Source organism: Apteryx mantelli, chromosome 1, assembly GCF_036417845.1.
Source record: "Apteryx mantelli isolate bAptMan1 chromosome 1, bAptMan1.hap1, whole genome shotgun sequence".
NCBI lineage: Eukaryota > Metazoa > Chordata > Aves > Apterygiformes > Apterygidae > Apteryx > Apteryx mantelli.
The window spans coordinates 7,937,623-7,948,103 of record NC_089978.1 but is presented as its reverse complement, the minus strand read 5'-3'; positions in this window follow the sequence as shown (position 1 = coordinate 7,948,103).

The window sequence follows — 10,481 nt, the reverse complement described above, 5'->3', positions numbered from 1 at the left end:
ACTTTCAGTGGGGTGGGAGGGAAATGTTAATAAGACTTACTAAAGCAGAACCGTTTATGTATTTTTTTTCTGCTGCCCTCCTCTTATCCTTCCCCATAACACACGTTAATTGAAAAGAATGTCTTAGGATATTGCATAAATACAAGCACACCATCTCCAGCAATGTACTAGTGCTTTTTTTGGTCAGTAGAATGAGTTAAAAAGCAGTCCTGTCTGCTACTGATTTTAAACGCACATCTGGCTTTCCTCTTTCAGGATGCTGCTTTTTCCCGTTTGTTACGGTTCTGGGTTTGTAAATGCTCTGTTTAGATGAACTCTACCTGCTCAGTTTGGAGTAATGACTAAGCCAGTTCTAATATTTTATCCTCAGGAGCCTGCAAAAAATGAGATCTAGAGCTGCCAAGTAGTTTACAAACGTTAGTATATGACGTACGATGGAGAGCGCTGGAGAGCTGAGGCAGTACCTGTGCATCACCCAGCATCTTGGATTCAGTGCTCTTTCTTTCTTGCCCAAGCAAAGTTTCTGGGGAACCAGGTACAGGCAGAATGGCTGGAGGCAGGAGGCTGAAATACCTGCCGAGCTGAGCGTGAATTGGCTGAAGAGGGAGAGGGAGACAGGTGAGAATGGAGCTCGGAGGCAGTTTTTATCATCTGTTTTTCCTGAATGTACTGAACTGCTAGCACAGCACCAACTGGAACATATGCAACAGTGATGGGCCCCATGGGCACCTCGTAGGGAATTCTATGGAAACTGGGGGGTTGGCAAAGTCGGAGAAGTTGTGGGAGCAGGAAGGTGACTGGGAGAGCAGTGGAGAAGGCAGAGGGAGGGCCCAGGCTTCCTGCCGGCTCCAAGGAAACCGCTTTGCTCAGCGGAGCAAAACCTCACTCGTAACACCTGTGCTGGAGGCTGACACTGTTTTGCCTTTGCAAACGCTTTACTGTAGCCGTTGTGGGAGCCTGTGAAAATATACAGACCGTGTAATGTATTTGGGGGTTTATTTACTGTTTGGGATTTCAAAGGCAATCTTGGCTGCGGCCTGGCATGAATGTTTCTTTACTGTTCTAGCACTTTCCTTCACAGACAAGCTGTAAGCAGGGTTACTGGTAAAAAACGGATCCAGCCAGCCTTGAGGCACCAACCATATAGAGCAAGGGTCCTATAAAAGGAAAGGTTTTTAATTATGATCTTTGTAAGAAGGTACGTAAAAGGAAGGCCTTGTTAACATCGGTGGGTGGAGACTACATTGGCGAGGCTTGCGTGACTGTTGCTGCCATGTGCTTTCCACCATAGCTATAGAAATAAAGCTTCCATTCTCACCTAACCCCAGAATTATGGAAAACTTCTTTGACACCGTTTCTTTGTTTTTCCATGTTCTTAAGCATTTAGAAAAAGCCCATGGTTGAGAGTGAAATTGGATACTAGAACTAGGGACTTTCAGTCATGGTGGTTTTCTTGGTGGTAAGTGGTGTCCTCTGAAAATGGAGCTGCTCTGTTTCTGAGAAGAAGGAAGGGTGGTGTCTGACTGGAAACCTAACATAACTAGGGTCAGCTTTAACTTCTGTATTAACTTCTGAGCAGTCCGATGATTATTTACTTAAAATGTAGAAAAATGTTCCAACAGGTTTGCTCTGAGGAACCTGGATGGAGCCGAAAGCAGATTTAAGCTGTTAATGTGGGGGAGAACTAGAAAATGTGAACTGGCAAATGTACTGCTGAAGCAAGCCATGGGGAAGAAGAAATTCTCCTTTATGCAGTCAGCCCTGCCTGCCTTTAGGATGTAAAATCAAGACAATGTTGGCTGTAAATAATACCTTGAATATGCACCACAAGGGAACAGACTTTCCTTTTGGGTTCACTTGAGCTTTGTGGGTCTGAGTGTTGGAAAGTTGTGTATTTATTTGGTTGTCTTTTCTTTTTTTTCCTCTTCTCCTTGAGTTGCCTATTTCTAGAATACAAAAGAGAGGAAAATAGAACGGCTTATGTTTACAGTGTCTCTTCTGGAGGATATAGCACTAAAGGAGCTATAATCACTGCAAAAGAATGTAAAGGGGAAGACAGTTTAATATTCTCTAAAGCCTTTAATCTATATATTATATTAATATATACTATATGTATATTAATATATACTTTTGTGTGAGCTGAAACTGTGCTCACCCACATATCTTGAGAGCTCCAGTTCCTCAAGTTCTTCAGCAGAGTAAGTGTGCTTTGACCCTAAAGTTGCAAAAGGCTGAGTAAACCTACCAAAAATGTCCTCAGAGATGTTAACCTGTGTTTTTCCCCATTGTCTGCAAGCCACCCATAGTTCTCTTCTTTGTCAAATTATATAATCAGCTGCTTCTGTTCCCTATTTTAGCAAAACGCAGATGAGACAGAGGTAAAGTTGGGCTCTGCCTGCCTGCTTTTCTCTGCCTACTGATTGATGGTTGCATTACAGCCAGGAAACAGTTTCAGGAAGCTGCAAGTGTTACAGATGTCTGTTCTATATAAAAAGTGTAATCAAGTGTGAAAATTGCTGTTTCTGTCAACCATTGCACACTGAGTATCTCCAAAGAGAGATTCATCTTTTATCCCTTCTTAAAAAAAGCTGGAGAAAGGCGACACCACCTCCAAGTTCCTGTCTTTCTCCGCCAACATTCAGAGGCTTAGAAGTTGGCTAAATGTTTGGCTTAGCTACAAATCTAATTTCTAGGCAGAAACTTGCCCAGAGTCATCAAGAAAGGTGGGCTTTTTTTTGTTTTTTTTGTGTTTTTTTTTTAGCACAGCTGAAAGTAGAAAACAGGTTCCTGATTGTTAAATTGGTAATTAAGTTGAAAGGGGTTCTCCTCAGCCAGAGACTAATGTCCTATTTGTTAAGGTTTTACTCATTTGGAGGTGATGGAATAAAAATGTTACTATAATGTAAGTCAGGTTCTTCTTGAGACTTCATTTTTCTTTCTTTTTAAGTGCAAAGAACTTCACACAAATATGTATCAAATTAGCCCTCTCCAGTATGCATAGAAGTGCATGTTTTCTTCAATGTGTTTTCTGCTCTCCTGATTTTTTTTCACTGCTTTGTACCTTGGGGAGCTTTGGTTTCGGTAGTGTGCCATGTCTGAAAGTCAAGAAATACGTTCTCTTTAATGGGTTTACAAGTGCTAATGGGAAGTTTTCAGGCAAGCTGAGGGCCCCTATCTGTCTGGATAAGAGAAACTGTGCTCCAGAGAAAGATTTGGTTTGTTAAAACTTATCTCCTTTAACAAAAACAAGACAAAAAACCCAACTCCTTGCATAATTAGAATTTTTACTACTTTTGATAGATTTTTGTGTCTGTTTCAGCATAAACCGGTATGAGTGTATGCACTTGTTGCTTTCCATATTCCTACATTTGCCACCTGCCAGTCCCTGTTGGATCCTTGTGGTGATGAGGTGAGTACACACCCATAAACAGGTAAGGCCTTCCTAAAAAAAAACTTTTCCCTGCTCTGGCAAGTGGTTCATGTTGACTCAGGAGGAAGAATGATTAGGAAAATGTCCCAAATGGAGGTGACTAAGTGTATTACTGTCATGGTTTTGAGTCTCCCATGGCAGGGCATGTTTGACCTCTAGCCTAATGATCAGTTTAGTCTTTTTGGTTCGAAGTGTCTTCCATTAAAGTTTCACTTTTCTTGCCTAGTGGTAAGAAACTCAACACCACATGAAAATATATTCCAAGTATAGCAGGACCTTTAAAAAAACTGTATTATACAGAGGTTATAATATAGTTTTTGCATTCCCAGAAATACTGGGGGGGAAGGTATGTTTGTTTTGCAAAAAAGTAAAATAGATATAAAGGCAGACCAAATGCATAAGTGCATCTTTTTGTTTCTCATCAGGCTTATTCCTGATCTACTACTATGTAATCCTATTCTCCCATTAAAAACAGTGTGCTGAGGGACAAGAGATCACTAGGAGATATATATTATGTTGAATAGGAGCATTTGACTCTTCATCATGAAGGTGTAATACAAAGTTTAATCCCTTCCATGGTATATTCCTTTCATCATCTGAAACATGCAGAGAAAACACACTAAAACGCAATTCATCCTGAAACAGGAGAAGGCAGCAGGAGGCTTATTCCATTCCTAAACAAGAAAATACTTCTCCAGCCTAATAAACCAATGCATCTTTATTATCCCCCATAAAAAGAAAGTAAATCTGTTGGGATAGCTTCTATGTCTCATTCATTCCCATTGCTTCTGAAAGTACATACACGTGTGTGTCCTAAGTTTGCCCTTTACTCTGCAGATTAGTAAATAAAGAACTTCTCTACAGTCTTTTCTTTTGAGATACAAGACAGACTGCATTTGGGTCACCCGCAGCCCAATAATCCATCTGTTGTGAGCTCTCTGTTCTTGGAAGTGCAGTGCCAGTGTTGAAAGTTATGGTTTGTTACTGTATTTACAGCCTTTCTCATGCAGTTGGACTGGACTCCCAGTTTGTTTCAAAATAACCCCCAAGAGTTCCTGACTCTTGGGACAAAATAGACAAGTGCAAGAGCTAAGCAAAAATTTGTGAACTTCAGTCACAGGTAATTGGTCTTTCACCTCTAAAGTCCAAACAAGGTGAACTGTCGGTTGAAATACTCAGGTTTAAGCTTTTAATTTGGACAACATTGATCAGGCTTTTATTTTCCTCCCTGTCACAAAGAAATAGTAAAGACCATTTTGATACCTCTCAGGACCAGAACATATTGAGCAAAAAGCTGGGTGAGGTAGCATAATATTGCTGAACTGCTGAAGCACATAAGGCCAGCTGTGCAAAGTCAAATGGCATTTGTTCAACACCAGGCCAGGTGGAAAAAAATACACAATGTAGGAGACCGTTAACCGGGCTTGTGCAGCCAAGCTTTCTGAGCCATCTGCCTGTAGAGTTGTGAAGCATTTGGAATCAGAGGCTGAGTTTAAAAATCTAAGCTTTAATGATGGGACAAAGCCAAGCAGCAAATCTGGCTTAAACACAGAGATTACAGAGAATCACTGTTTTAGGCTACAGAACACAATTCGTGCAAGAGCAACTTCTGCCCTCTCCACCCCAGAAAGTATAATAGAAATGGGATGTTCCCTGTGGAACAATATGGGGACAAACAAAAAGGGAACAGGAGGCTTTATGCAGTTTTTTGGCACTAATGACAATACTGCAAGTCAATATTCCACTGTCAGTGATGTACAGCTGGTGAAGATACCGAATCCACAGGGAAAGGCGATTAACAGCCTGAAGAGGAATTCCACATTAATCTGCAGAACACAATTAAAATGACTGTGCAGCTTCAAGATACTGGACATGTCTTATGTTAAATTTCCCTAGATATACTAAATGCCTGTTTCCTCAAGCATCCTATAGTGATTGTATTTGTAGCTTTTACACAACCAGTGAAGTTTAGCAATAATTCACCATAATGATACTCTTCAAGTATCACAAAATCACAGAACGGTTGAGGTTGGAAGGGACCTCTGCAGATCATCCAATCCAATCCCCCTGCTACAGCAGGGTCACCTAGAGCACGTTGTCCAGGACCGTGTGCAGACGACTTTTGAGTATCTCCAAGGATGGAGACTCCACAAACTCTTGGGGCAGCCTGTTCCAGTGCTCAGCCACCCTCACAGTAAAGATGTTTTTCTTTATGTTCAGAGGGAACTTCCTGTGTTTCAGTTTGTGCCCGGCGCCTCTTGTCTGATCCGTGGGTACCACTGAGAAGAGCCTGGGCCCATCCTCTGACAATGCTCTTCCTAATGCAACCCAGGATACCACTGGCTTTCTTGGCCACAAGGGCACGCTGCCGGTTCGTGGTCTACTTGTTGTCCACCAGGATTCCCACGTCCTTCTCCGCATAGCTGCTCTCCAGCAGGTCAGCCCCCAGCCCGTACTGGTGCATGGCATTATTGCTCCCTAGGCATTTCCCTTTATTCAACTTCATGAGGTTCCCCTCTGCCCGTCTCTCCAGCCCCCTGGTGTATCAGCCACTCCTCCCAGTTTTGTATCATCGGCAACCTTGGAGGCTGAGGGTGCGCTCTGTCCCTTCAGCCAGGTCATTGCTGGGTAAGCTGAACAAGACTGGACCCAGTATTGACCCCTGGGAGACACCGCTAGCTGCAGGCCTCCAACTAGACTCTGCGCCACTGATCACTGCCCTCTGAGCTCTGCCATTCAGCCACTTCTCAATCCACCTTGCTGTCTGCTCATTTAAACCAGTACTTTCTCAGCTTGCCTGAGACAATGTTACAGGAGAGAGTGTCGAAAGCCTTACTGAAGTCAAGGCAGACAATATCCACCGCTCTCCCCTCATCTACCCAGCCAGTCATTCCATCATAGAAGGCAAGCAGGTTGGTTAAGCATGATTTCCCCCTTGTGAATCCATGCTGACCACTCCTGATCACCTTCTTTCCCTCCACATGCTTAGAGATGGCATCCAGGATGAGCTGCTCCATCACCTTTCCAGGGATCGAGGTAGGCTGACTGGCCTGTACTTCCCCGAGTCCTCCTTCTTGCCCTTTTTGAAGACTGGAGTGACACTGGCTTTCTTCCAGTGCTCAGGCACCTCTCCTGAACACCACGACCTTTCCAAGATGATTGAGAGGGGCCTTGCAAGGACATCCGCCAGCTCCCTCAGCACTCGTGGGTGCATCCCATCAGGGCCCATGGCCTTGTGGATGTCCAGTTTGCTTGAGTGATCCCTAATCCAATCCTCCTCCACCAGGGGAATATCTTCCTTTCCCCAGACCTTCTCCCTGCTCTCCAGGGCCTGGGATTCCTCAGGGCTGGTTTTAGCAGTAAAGACTGAGGCATAAGAGTATGAGGAGAGCTGAGCGCAGCTAAAAGAGGCAGCGAACAGACGCAGGAGTTTGCACAGCCATGTTTGGGCTCTGACTAGAACTTGAGGATCTTGTTGGAAGTTGTGGGCTTTCTGAGGACCCCTGAGGAACTAGAAGGTGATTGCTGTGAACAGGAAAGGGGAAGCTAGGCAAGGACAAGTGCAGGAGACCTTAACTTCTCCTGGAAGAAGCTCTAGCTAGGAGTGGCTGCTGCTAATGAGCTTTCTTGGTTGCCCCTGACCAGAGGGAGTTGGGGCCTTTGATGCCGGTGGCCCTTGATTAGGGCGGGTCAAGCACCCTCTTAGCCAGTGCTAGGGAGAGGCCTATATAAGAGCCAGGCCTAGAGTGCAGCTCCCAGAGGCAGCAGTTTATGCAGCAGTTCGCGCAGAAGGGTGCACGAAGGCGCCTTTGTTTAAAGGGCCCTCCTTGGAGGAATTCCATGGGCTACGGCCCTAGAAGGAAGGGGGGTTCAAGAGAGCTGGTTAATATTTGAGCATCACTTCCTCCAAGCTCAAGAGCGGTGCATCCCTACGAGTAGGAAGTCAAGCAAGGGAGGCAGGAGAGCTGCATGGATGAGCAAGGAGCTCCTGGCAAAACTCAACCAGAAGAAGGAAGTATACTTAAAGTGGAAAGGGGGACAGGCCACTTGGGAGGAATATAGGAATGTTGTCAGAGTATGCAGGGATGCGACGAGGAAGGCTAAGGCCCGTTTGGAATTAAATCTGGCAAGAGATGTCAAGAACAACAAGGAGGGCCACCCAAACACAGCGGCCGCCCCCTCAGATGCTGCGCGAAGCGCCGCGGCGGGCGGTGGCGAGCCCGTGAGGCGCGGGACTACAACTCCCAAGGTGCTCCGCGCGGCGCGGGCGGCCGAGGGGGCGCGGCCGCACGGCACCGGGCCGCGCGCGGGCTGACGGGAGATGCAGTTCGGTGCCGCGCAGGGGCAGCGGTGCCGCCGCGCCTGCCTCGCCCGCCCTCGTCTCCGCGGCGCCCGGCCCGCCCCTGCCTGGCGCCCACGGGCTCGGGAGGGCGCGCGCGAGAGGCGGCAGCCGCCCCAACGGCCCTAACGGCCCCGACGGCAGCTCTTCTCCTCGGCTCGAGGCGCCTCGTCCTCTCGCTGCCGCCGCTGCTCTGCCCGCTCGGGGAGCCTGCCGCGCTCTTAATGTTAACCGAATGTTTTTAATAGAGTCCTAAGAGGGTGGCAGTAAAGCGCTTTAGCTTTTTATTGCTGTGGAGGCATGTGCCAGACACAATCCCGAGCAAAAACAGAAGACGAAGAATTTGTTGCCCTGGCTGTGTTTTTTGTTACACGTAAATGCGACCTTATAGTCTGTGGATGCTCCTTATATACGGTTGTTTGACATAAACTAGCCTGTCCCAGTTGGTATTCAGAGTTACAACTCCTGGCCTCAGCGGCGTCGGCTGTCCGTGCGGTGCGCCGGTGTACTCGTGGGAGAAACCTGTCTCCTTCTCCTCCCTGTACCGTCCTCCGCAGGCTTCCTTGCCAAGTTTTGTTTGCAGAATCGGCCGGTTCCTTCCTCACAACTTGCAGGCAAGATGTTGGGAGAGGTTAACCGCCTTCCATTTTCAGGCACCAGATTTCAACAGGTAAGGTGGCCAGCTAGTCCCTGTCAGCAGTCTTTGTAGTCAGTGGAGAGAAAGCCGGGCTCCTGAGTTCGAAACAAGGGCTTTCCTCTTTCGCTGAGTGCAGGAAGTCCTTTAGAGAAACTAGCCGTCCAAAGTCGTGCGATTTCTTCCGTTGATATCTTCTTAAAAGCATATTCATGGGTGAGCTCTGGCCTTTTGTGTCTGCTTTAGAGTCATTAATGAATCCTGTCCTGAAGAGACGTTGGTTAAAATGCATAAACCAGGACTACAGACTGTCTTTTCCCTCGGAGGGAGTTCTCATCAGTGTCTTCCTGTTAAATTGTCTCCTTGGCTCCTTAATCATGTTCTCTTTTGTATATTGTGGCTCAGCTACAGCAGGAACATATTCTAAAGTGTAAAATCAAAATGAGCCTAATGCTTACGAAGATATGTATTTGCTTTTATTTTTCAAAGCTAAGTGAAAGAGCTTGGATACAAGGTGTATGCTTTTATCTTTTCAATGGAAGTTCATATGAAAAAATTTGACAAAAAAATTACTTTCAACATTTAAAGCATTAAAGCATTTTAAAGATGTCTTATCCTGCTGTTGTTAAATCAAATTTGGTTAGATCTAGCTTTAAAATTTTTATGCTAGGTGGAGTCAGCAGCATTGTGTGCTGAAACTACTCTGTTGAAATTCCCTGTTTTCAGTTGCTTATTTCTTTAACCAGGTATCAGCACCTTGGAGAAAAAAAAGGATGTACTTTGGTAATATGTTACAGGTAGTTGTGTGTCACGCATCTCAAAAATAGCTAAAATTGAAGCAGAAAAAAAAAAAGATACGGATTTAGGGAGTTGTTTAAGGAATGGTGCCTGGCAGAGATACAGGTCAGACAGGAAGAAAGACAGTGGAAAAATAAGATAGCCAAGACAGAGGCTGAGATATAGAAACAGATATCAGTGAATAACTGAAAAAGATCAGGAATCTGGGGAGGCTCCTGGAGGCAGGTTCTGGATGTACACAGAAACTGGAAACGGTTGTGGGCAGAGGACTGAGGATCTTACGGGAATGGGGGAGAACTGGTTAGACTAAAAGTGGGCCAAGACTTCTCAGCACTGCAAATAGGTCTGGAAAGGGAACCTGGGGCAGACAGAAGAGGGGACTGAGCCTGAGGGGAATGAGCAGCTGTTTCAACCCCCTGGTGGGTTTTTCCTTTTATTCTGGCACAGAGCACAATGTTCTGTCACTTATCACCTCTTACCTGTGTAAAGGTCTGTGAAATGCAAAGGTAGATTTCCCTTCTCCTTTCACTGCCAGATAGCATTGAAATTTCAAGTCTTTTTTTGCTGTCAGGACCTTTGCCTCTTTTTGCAAAAGTCGGAAGATGTTGAGAGGCTGGCATTTGCAGGAAGAGAAGGGATGATGACATAGCAAAGACTGTTCGGGGAACTAGATTTTGTTCGTCTTTGTGCCACAGAGTTCATATGTGATGCTAACCTGGCCCTTAAACCATTGTGCAGGCATCTGTGAAAAGTCTGATGTAAGACTGGAAATCTCTTTGGTGGAAGTTCATGCTGAAGTCAGTGAGGGTTGTTCTCTGACCACTGCGTGCTGTCTAAGGGTAAGTACTCTGATATGGCACCAATCATCAGTTTACACAGTAAATGTACATGACGTGCACACTGCTTTAATGTAAACTTCCAGAATCTGAACTATATCTGTGAGGACAAATTCAGTTTTTTTGCAATGCAGCATCATATACTGTTACATCAATTGTCCCTCAGTTTAGTTTGTTGTATATGTCAGCATATTTAATTAGATATGTTTTCTGATTATTTTTTTCCCTTAGTGTTTGTCTCTTTAATTTTCTAATGCAGATTTTATTTGCTCCATAACAGCGAGGTCTCCTAATTGCTTTGGCTAAGTTGATTGCCAGCTTTATCTGGATATAAGCATTTTGGATCTAACCTTTTACTTTCATAGCAGTATCAACTTTAATTTCTAGATATATGAACCAAGACATAAAATTTCCACTGCTCTTCAGTACTCAAAGAAAATCAGT